Source organism: Amblyomma maculatum, chromosome 5 (genome assembly GCF_055883805.1).
Source record: "Amblyomma maculatum isolate TAMU_Amacu chromosome 5, ASM5588380v1, whole genome shotgun sequence".
Lineage (NCBI taxonomy): Eukaryota > Metazoa > Arthropoda > Arachnida > Ixodida > Ixodidae > Amblyomma > Amblyomma maculatum.
In genome coordinates, this window is record NC_139348.1 from 145,329,849 (window position 1) to 145,340,274 (window position 10,426).

At 45.6% G+C, this 10,426-nt stretch overlaps 1 protein-coding gene across 1 annotated transcript in view; it reads right to left on the reverse strand.

The window, feature by feature from the left end:
* Positions 1-9,570, reverse strand: part of LOC146189850 (uncharacterized) — a 387,936-nt gene extending 378,366 nt beyond the window's left edge. Inside the window, exon 1 of the mRNA XM_084604618.1 lies at positions 9,004-9,570. The gene's annotated coding sequence lies outside the window, so the exon portion shown is untranslated. The remainder of the gene's footprint in view (positions 1-9,003) is intronic.
* Between the last annotated feature and the right edge of the window lie 856 nt (positions 9,571-10,426).

A 10,426-nucleotide genomic window follows, 5' to 3' on the forward strand; every position in this document is an offset into this window, starting at 1 on the left:
CTAATGAACCATTTTAATGGGTGAAGCAAACAGCACTGCACCCTTTAATAGGTTGCATCAATAGAACAAGGAACTCCTTCTCGAGGGTGCAGGTTACAGACACAGAAAAGGGCGCGATTTAGCTTACAGCGTAAAGTAAAAAGCAGGAAGAAAGCAACATATGTGAGGGAACAAACGGGACTTACTGCTATCAATTTACACAAAAACAATTGGGGCGGGTGCAAGGCATATAAAGTAAAAGCAAGACAATCGATGGTACTTAAGGATAACAGACTGGATTCAAATGCAACGTTTTTTTTCCTGAAGACGCTGACAATGTGGAAGCATTCATTAGTGATTGGTTCGTGTGTGGTCATTGGTTGTTTATTTGATTGGTAATTGACGGCTGATTGATGTCTCGTCTCTTGTCCTTAGTGGTCGTGTGTGTTTGCGCTCTTTCAAAGTTTTCCAAAAATGAACCAACTCGCTCAAAAAGAAGTGTTTGTGATTGCGATAGTGCATTATAAAATTATGTTGCTCCTTAACGCACATTATGGCAGGGCGATGCAGAAGCGTTGTGTTCTACGTTCATTGTGCACGAATAGAAATTGATGAATACGACGACATTCGAAGCAAAGCGGGACAGGCTAGCTGCTGTGTAGGCGTGATGTACTGCTGCGCAGCTGGGCCGCTGCATTTTAATGCCCGGGATGTCCTGCAGCATACTGTTAAAAAGAGCTCTGACTTACGCGAAGAGGCATGACTGAGATGCGCAAAGAGGAAGTTACCTTCGAGTCGATTTCATATGTTATATATATATATATATTTTTTTCAAAGGCTAACGAAGATAATCTGTTTTCGCCACCATAGTATCGAATTTCGCTTGTCGCTATAAAGCATTTTACTTTATTTTACTCAAAGCTCAGAATGGCGAGCCATATCTTCGGCGACGCCATGTTGTCGTTCCGATGGGGTACTTATTCCTTTAGCATATTAGCTAAGGATAGCAGAACACTGTAGAGATTCTGGTGAAATGAGAGGATAGGGAGTGTTGTGGTGATGATCAGACAACGTGTGACACCGGATACGGCAAAGTTAAAGGTTATATGGTAGACCTGTACCTGTGCGTGTACTGCTGCTGCCCTGTAGAGGACGAGCATTGCTCAAGCTTCTGCTGCGGCAGCTTTCTGGTTTGCCCCTCTCCTCTCGTCCACATAATTGAGAGAACTAAATGCAATGAAATATGGAAACTACTGTTTTACAGCGATCGTTGTTAGGCTGATGGTCAGCACAGTGACGACGATGGCATAGACCTCTCTATGGAGTCAAAGCTACGGGGGCGGGACTTTACTAACTGTGTTACTACGCCATGTAGTTCCAAGTACCTTGCCTCGGCATGTCGGCAACGCGCACGACGTATGCTGTCAAAAACAGACGCACATTGCGAACGCGCGCAGAAATGGGCAGAGAAAAGCGGCAGACGCATCCCAGCAGACAGCCATCGACATGAAAGTTGAGTATTAAACTCTCGCTGTACTGGCTTGTACTGCAGTATAAGCCTGATACAATAATAAGGTTAATTGTTCCGTAATAATATAACATTCCAGAGCATCACCTGCGAAATGTCTGCAGGCACTATATTCTTGTGCGGAGCGAGCTGGTGCGTTTCGGCTCCGTAGCTTCCACCACATTGTCACAGAACGTTGTCCCCGAGTATACTTCTGGGACTTGTACGGTGGATCGTTTCCATCGCCTAAGCTTCAAAAGATAGGGTGGAACAGCCACCACACAGCTCCATACTGTAGCGGCCCCAACAACAGCAGGTTTCAGAACATTGTCCAGCAGCAGATCTGAGCTATTATTTACAAAGGCTGCATCATTGACGCCAAGTGCAACACGGAAGTGGCACTGAACGCACAGTGCAGAAATGCGAAGAATATTTACCCCATGAAAGAAAGTAACGGCACGATTAGTTATCTTATCACTTTCAAAGACCGACCATTGTTCTTAAGAGCTGGAGATAAACAGTGCGCCGTTATTTGACCTCCCGAAACTGCGGCATACTCGTACTGCCGTTCGCATTTAATCCTGCCTCCTTCTTATTGGGCCGCCTTCAAAGCATTCATTTTTCCTTGAATAACTGCGGCTATTTAAGGGAGCATGATGAAGAAAGAACGCAAGCTTGTAAAGAGAAGACCAGTCATAACCTTATATATGGCCGGCGGGAATCCGCTACACATTACGAGTAAAAGACAATAGAATCAATAGGTCCCTGCAAGAGCCTAGGGTCATTTTTGCGTATGACGTCGGAGACACGGAAATGTTTTCATTGTTAGTTATAATCGAATTTGTGACATCACTTCGACTGTCATTTTATTATCCTAATTACTTTTCAGTCCAGTTCACTTTACGATCTAAAATTCCAAAACGACGCTTCATGTCATGTAGTGACCAAATACTCAATGTTTACGGGGTGATTTAATCAGTTTCAATTGACTGTGACGTCACTAAGCGCTTGACCAATACCTTTGTTATCGACACGCTACGACTATGAGGCGCCAGGTTTTCACATATAAATGGGGCCTTTCGATAGAGCCATTTTTTGTACCTACACCAGCTACACTAGTGTAACAAAAACCATTGGAGGTATAGGAGATTTGCTACACTAGTGTAGGTGGTGTAGGTTACAAAAGGGGCCCTGCTAGCGCGTTAATATTGCAACTACTAAGGATCATATTGGTTGTTGAAGTAGCAAGCAAATTTCAGATCATTTCATTGAATAAGGTCGACATTTTAGATTTCCCTGGCATTCTTATACCACTGCTTCATGACTCGCAAGAAGGTATGTGCAGACAAAAAACGATGTTTCGAAGCGAAGGACTTTCTTTAATAAAAAAACGAAAAGGTGAAAAAGAGGGTGCATAAAGTAGACACAAAGCGCACGAAATCAAAATTGAGTGTGTGCGTGCTTCCGCATTATACGCTTAGCCTTAATGGAGTAGAACAAAGTGTGGAAGAAACTTCACACAGATGTAATACGAACAGTGAACCCAGCTGTCAACTTGCGCCGAAAACCTTCAGCTGATTACCCTGCCGTTAATACCCGGGTATCTAGAGGGCTCTAGTTGACTTTAGTCCCAGTGAGAAGCGATCACTTGAACGTATCCGGTCTCGATGAGCAAGTATGATTGGGACAAGCTAACAGCTGTCCCTAAGCCGTGGGCGTACTGCCAATGAGAAATTTGAAATCTTTAATGTTAGACTCGCACGACGAGGAACTTAAAACCAGTTACAGTTCTGCATAGAGCTAGAGGAGCCCTTCTCTTTTGAACAGAGTGGTCATCGATAACTTTTATTAAACTGCGAAATTCTCTTGACTCAAACTCGCTAAGTTCGACATTCCGGATTATCCGAACTAAGCCCCGGATAAACTATCGTTTGGAACTCAGCGAGGTTGAAATTAATTATAACTTCAGGCGCAGTCCGACATTTCCAGATGGCGCCTATGCACATCATTGACCTATATAAACCAATCCTTCAGGGCGGTCGGCTTCATGAGCATTTATTGAGAATGATCACCTGATTACATCAAGACTCGCACAGGTCGCGAGAAGATGCGAAAGGACAAACGACCAGTATTTAGTCCACGATTACCTCACAGATTTGAGAGTCGATAATAGTTCCATACTTTATTTTTAAAGTTTTATTCTCGCCAATTATTACCCACACATTTGCTGTTAAATGCAGTAACGACAGATTTCTTTTTTGTGCGAACTGATTAAACGATGACACTAAATGCGCAGCCTTCCACAAAAATATAGAGTTCATGGGCTTTGCTTATAATCAGTATAAAGTGCTTGACAACACCCACAGCAGTTCCAAGTCTCGAGTGGGTGAGGCCGAGAGTTCATCCCACCATAGACAGAGAACTGTAAAACCGGAGACACATTACACGCCCCCAGGAAGATCCAGAAGCAACCATCTTGAAGTTTTGAACTTTTGACAAAAGGTGTACGTCGACTCTGGTATTTTGAAATTCACTTGACCACGTCTGGAGGTCGTCTAGTCAGTAAACCGTAAACGTGGCGTAAGAGCAGCGCTCGCCACGTGTCCAAGCCATGCCTATCGAGATTTCGTTCACATCGTGCGGAGCTCGCATTCAAGGGAACTTCTTTAAAACAGGACGTTAACGTGACCAATGCTTTCGTTCGAATAACCTCTATGTCCGAAATTCAACAAGAGGAGTACACAGACATAGCCTCCTTTATACAGAGAATCCCAAGAAGTCTCGTCTGCGCATAGGATGTTGGCGGCTTGAGGTTGCATTTACGGTAGCACCATGCTAAAACTCTCCACTGGTTTAGCAACCAAGCCGCCGATGAGAACCACGAAAGAGAGAGAGGGGGGGGGGGGGAAGTGCCGTATTCATCTCTTGAGAGTTTCAAACTTGACGCCAACTTTAAGCGCTCGTGTAGCGAGACGGTGCGTGAACCTGCGCTCGCCATTTAAATTGCGTAACCTGCGTTCGCCCTCGCTACCCTACGAGCGCGCCAAGCGCTACCGGTCGGCAAGGTATATAGCACTTGGAGCTGCGCTTCGTTCCGGAACGCCTCTAATGGCTGCGAGACACCGGCACGCGGTGGCGTCTACACCACGGCCCAAGCGCGGCCAAGTCGAACGTCTCTCTCGAGAGAGGCGTGTTGTCGGAGGAGCCTTCTGTGTGCCACGATGCTCCATGGCTTGCCGGTGCGCTTGTCTCCCTTCTCGAAGAGGGGAGAGGAACGAGTTCGCGAGTCCGCTCGGCTTCCGCCCCACTTTTAATACTTTGCTTCTTTCCCCGTTTCTTTTATTCCATATTCGTCTTGTTTTTCTTCGTTGCCGTAACCGGAGCGGGAAGTAGGTAAGACGTGTATACGGCTTCCATTCGAAACAGTTTTCTTCTCTCGAAAGGAAAGTCGGGGCGGAGTTGTGATCGGCCCAATTTGCGGAGGGAGGGAGAAAGCTTGACCGAAATATGCAGATTCGAAATCCGACTCGGTTTTCCGTTACAGCAAAGTTGGAGACAGAGCAAAAAAAGAAAAAAAAAGTAATATCGGGCAACATGCAAAAACGCTGCGAATTCCATCTCTATTTGAAACTGGATTCGGGACACCCATGAGGCTTGCACAGTATAAGGAGCGATTGTGTGACGTCACGCCCCCGGGTCGCCGTGAAATGGACTGTCAGTGACGGCAAAAGTAGGGTACAGTAGCGGGCAATATCGGGGAGATACAGCATCGAAGGAGTTGCGGAAAGATCACATTGCACCTCCTAAGCACCTGTGCGAACACTCGATGTCATGGAAGCGGTGACTGTCCAGCCTACCCCTAAAGCCCTGCAACTTGATAGCGAAAGATAACAAGCGGAGGACTCAAGTCGAGACAAAGGGCAACGCGGCGAATTATCAAGCCTTTTCATGATGATGATAATTTTTATTTGTCATTATTTCCAGGTGGTTGTGGCATGAGTAGGAAACAAAAAGGCAGCACTAGCTCGCATCCCGTACGAAGACTTTGTGCAGTGATTCCGACCTGAGGCCAATGATTTATTCTAATGTTCGTGGAAATAAACCAAACTCTAATAATTAACGTTGGCGTGATTTTTGCGCACCTATGCGAAAAATGTCATCTTGTATTTTCTTACCAAAGCAGCCCTATATTCACGCTCCCCATTTACTACACCTGCAATGTACGGCGGGTCACTTAGTTCAAAAGAATGCGGCCAACTCGTGATTTAATTCCAACCTATAAAACCTTCGCGGAGTTTAACACCACTTAAACCGGTTAAGACGTGCGAAACAACGCTTGCCACGGTTTCGCTTGGCGCTTTATCATTGAGAAACTGGCATAGTTTCTCCTTCTACGAAAAGGAAATTGTTGCCTTTGATTACGAAATAGCTCGCGTTATCTGTCACACTTCTCGATTGACATCTCTTACAATCAACATCACACAATCAATAACATCATACATCATCATACGTCTTAGGTTCAAATCCCTGCCGCTAACCCAACTTGACTAGCAGATGGATTCTAAACGGGGAGCCGAATGATATGACTTCGTCCTAAACGCTGCAAAATTTTGACGTCAAAGAGGAGGGTCTGGACCCACATGGAGATCTGCTGGTGATGCCTTAGGCGCAGATAACGCGCCACGGGTGACATGGGCCTTGCCACAGGAGTATTCGTTGCGCATGCGTCGTCCCAGTCGTCGCTTCGGTTGCTAGGCAACGGCTGATGTCACAACTGCTATGGTAACCAGCGAGACACAAGCAAGAGTTTTGGAGGTTCTGATGTTTATAAGAGTGAAGACATGCGTTTTTCTTTTCTTCTGCTGCATAAAGGTCCCCCAGCATATTCAACCAAGGTATATTTACAAACATACTCTTTTACACCCCTCCTCCTCTCTCCCATTATTTTTCTCGCGGATGTTCCGGCGTTTAACCAGGATGAGGCATGAAGACAGCCTGCCCTTTCTTCAAACACTCACAAATGTTAATGAACGCAGCAGAAACTCAGATCATCGAAGTAACTTTGGAGGCGTCCCCTACATAGGGCGTCTCCTCCGCTCTTCTTCCTTTCCCTTCCTTCTCTTTCCCTCTATAACTGCGCAGGTCCGATGCCGTGGCGCAGAGCCCGAAAATTAGTTCTCATTTTTCTTTAATTTTTTTTTTCTGTTCCTTTCTTTTAAGGTAGGTGTGAGCGAAACGTGGAGTTATTCTTGTTTACCGTGCAGTTCTCTGGTAGACCTTACTGTGCTTGCACGATGCACGCAGAAATATTATAGAACTACACTCAGTTCTTAAGAGCAGAGTTTTCTTTATTTCCGCTGGGACCTGCACCTGAAGGGGAGAGGGCCACTTCGAGCTCTACACACACTGAAAAAAGCCGGCCAGAGCTCTTCTTTTGTTTCTCGCAACTGCTATTTCTGCGGCTGTCACTGACAGCGCGGTACAATTTGCTCCGGAGAAAGAGAGATAGATACGTCATCCACGACAGCAACAGCTGTCCCTCCCATTAAAAACATTTCCCGCAACTCATTCCTGAATGCCCCGTGCGTTTTTTCTCTTCTTCTTTCTTCGGCGAATCAATACAGCAAAGGTATACGTCAATGACAAATGGGTCACAGAAAAGACTCTACACATACAAGCTACCTATGGCGGCATACCGTTAAGTCCGCTAACGTTAAGCGCAAGAACTCGCAAGAGCCGCCATTTATATAGCGTTTCGTTCTCTTAACTCTCAAATACTTGCACGCATGCATCTTTCTGTAGGAAATGTTTAAACAGCCTTTGTTGCTGACGTGCCACGCGCATTAGAGACTAAAAATGAAGTTTGCACTCAATCGGGCCTCGAAGCAAATGAATTCCTTATGGATTAGTAGAAACGATCTTCTTTAAGCCTACAACTACACCCCAATGATGGGTGATGGGCATACGCTTAAAAGTTTATATATATACATTCATCTTTGGGACATTTTTACTTGCTTTATCGTTTAAACAATTCATGCTCCTGCGGCATAAATTCGTCACGTAAAAATTTACATATATATATATATATATATATATATATATATATATATATATATATATATATATATATATATGAGCAAAGAACGTCGCACCACATTGCACTAATTGTATCCCTAAAAGCTTGATTTCGAGCATACCTGAGCGCCATTCGCTTTGACTCCACTCCGAAACCACCAACAGGAAGAAATACTCGTGCATTAAGTGATAAGACTTTTTTACAACACTGCGCGCTAGCTTATCTTCCTGCGTAGGTGAATAGAGCGGCGAAAATGTGCAACTTTCTCGTTCTGTCTTTCCCTTTGTTATTTCAGTTCCAGAATGCGTATGAAACTATTCCATTCATAAAAGTAGCCCTCCTCGGCTCATTTACCTGATTGACAATCATAAGCCTCGTAGACGTAAGTATGAAAATGTAAGATAAAACAGATAATAGTTGTTTATTCATAAAGCGAGTTTTTTGTTGTTGTTGTTTTTTTTTCGGATCTTGGTCATGTGGAAGTGGCGCCAATATAAGAACATGATACTAAGAAAAAATATAATTATACTCACGTTTTGAGGCCTCCGAATTATTGTGAATTCTGAGCCAAATTTCATCTGAGAATTCGGGAGGCAAAAATTGGCCTTTCTATTTATGAAAATATGATCAGAAATAGGACTTGGTTAGGAACACTTTCCATACTTATATTTACCGCGGAGAGATATCGCTCCACATTTCACCATTCTATTGACAATGTGTAAAACCTCGGTTAATTAAGAACAAAAACTACCAGAGAATCATGTATCCCCCCCCCCCTTTTTTTTTATGTACTACAATTAGTACACTATAGGCTGCCTTCGATGGAAGGTTTTTGGGCGGAAGTCGGCTTTCATCTATTTTTTTTAGAAGTGATGATCACGTTTAAAAAGTCCACTGAAACTGAGCTTAAACGCTGAAATGGAGCGCCGTAAAGTTTTTTGCAAGGTATGATGCCTTTGCAGCTTGGGCCGATTGGCGATTGCAGCGAACGTTTAAAAGCGGCGGAAATTGTTTACAGCGAACGAACGAGCTTGCAAACTCGAGTGGCGGCGACTTCTTTCTCGCCAGACGAACCGCGAGACGAAAACGAGCGAGCCGTGGAAAGCGAAAGTAGAAGCGCTGACGGCGCGCGGGTTTTCACGGAGCGCAGCGAACGTGTAGACGCGCCGAAGCTTTCTTTGAGCGTTTAAAGAAATGCCGACAAACATATCGCTCGCCCCGGAACGGTTGCAAGCGCCTCTTGTTTTGTTTGTCTATATATTTTTTTTCTTTCTTGTTCATTCTTCAAAGAAACAGCCGCGGACGACTTTCACCTTTCTCGCGCTGCGCACCCAATAGCCCACACTGCACACGAACTTCAAAAGGCGCGAGGTATAAACGAAAGAAAAGAAAAAATAGAGGAGCGCGTTCAGACAAAAATAACAAATTTTAAAACACTCACCTCAGCGCCGGTTTCCTTTGAACGGCCGCACCGGACAAGGCTTCGTTTTAAAACCCGAAGACTTTGAAGTTCCGGCAAGAAAATAAAAACACGAGAAATATATACCCGAATCACCACCACGATAAAGCACAACCGCGGCGGGCTTCGCAGTATGATGAGCAGACGACGCCCTGCGAACCTTTGAAGAGTTCGTCTGCTTCGTTCTGCTGACACGGGTTCGTCAACGACTTCTATTGGTGCGCTGCTCGATTGCCACTTTTCACAGTCGTCTAGTAAGCGATCAGGTCTGCGCCGTTATAAAGGTTCGCGCACACACACAACGCACAACACTGACACACGAAAAGCAAACGCGAGATCAGGACCGTATCAGCACAGGAGGCTATAGCCGCGAGCTACGCCTCCCCGCTAGGCACGCGGAGTTAGAAGACCGCCAACTGACCTAGGCTCGCGAAGACCCGCACCGACGAAGAGAGTGCGCGCGCCACGTTAGCAAGCCACTGGGGCGGCCCTATCGAGCTCGGTTGCACGTTTTTCCGCGTGTCAAGCAACAGGCGCAACTGGGAACGGCTTCGGACAGCTTTTTCTCTCCACGTGCGTCCGCTGCCGCCGCCGCTTCGGCCAACGGCGTCTGCGACGGTTCTCCGTGGTTCGCTAGTACTCGGCCAGATGGCGCCACATGGCCTCTTGGCGGAATTTCATTCCGGACACGTGCAATCTCGAACGGATTCGGGCGGTTTTTTGCTGTTTTCATTTCATGTGACGTGAGCGCGGTAGTGCAGGATGCTATCCGGAGTTGAGGGACGGATCTGCGGTACTGATAACAGGCTCTCTCACTCAGTCGAACAGCGAGAGTCTTCAGTGCAGAAGTGTCCGTTGAGCGCCGTCTTTTATTACTGCGCGGACAATCGTAGGTACATGGTTTCGCATGGAAAAGTGAAGCTGCAAGGCCATGGACGACCAGTCAGATTTCTTATTATGTCTTCTGCGGAAAATAAAATAATATGTAGAGTAAAAACGGCTGCTTCTTCGGGCCCTTAAAACTAACATCTCAAACGCGTTCCGAGCACTTACAGATCACCCGGTTTCAAGCATGGCATGTTGACTGCAGAGCTGAAATGTGTATATCACGACTGGCAGCAAATGCGGACGTGGCATGTCATCACCAGTATTAGAATTCGCTTGACTCTACCTCTACCTCCAGCAATTAAATAATGTGCAATGGCGTATGCGCATGCGTGAACAAGACGAAGGTAAATGGACAGGCTATCCGAAAGTGAAACCTGTTTTATTTCTAGGAATTAGGAGTCACGTGCAGGATTTGCGTAGGCTCTACAGTGTTTCCACGGAAATCCACCCACGCCAGCCTAAAGAAGTATAACAGCTAGCGTACCACAGAACACACAGACGAAAATTCATTGTTTCG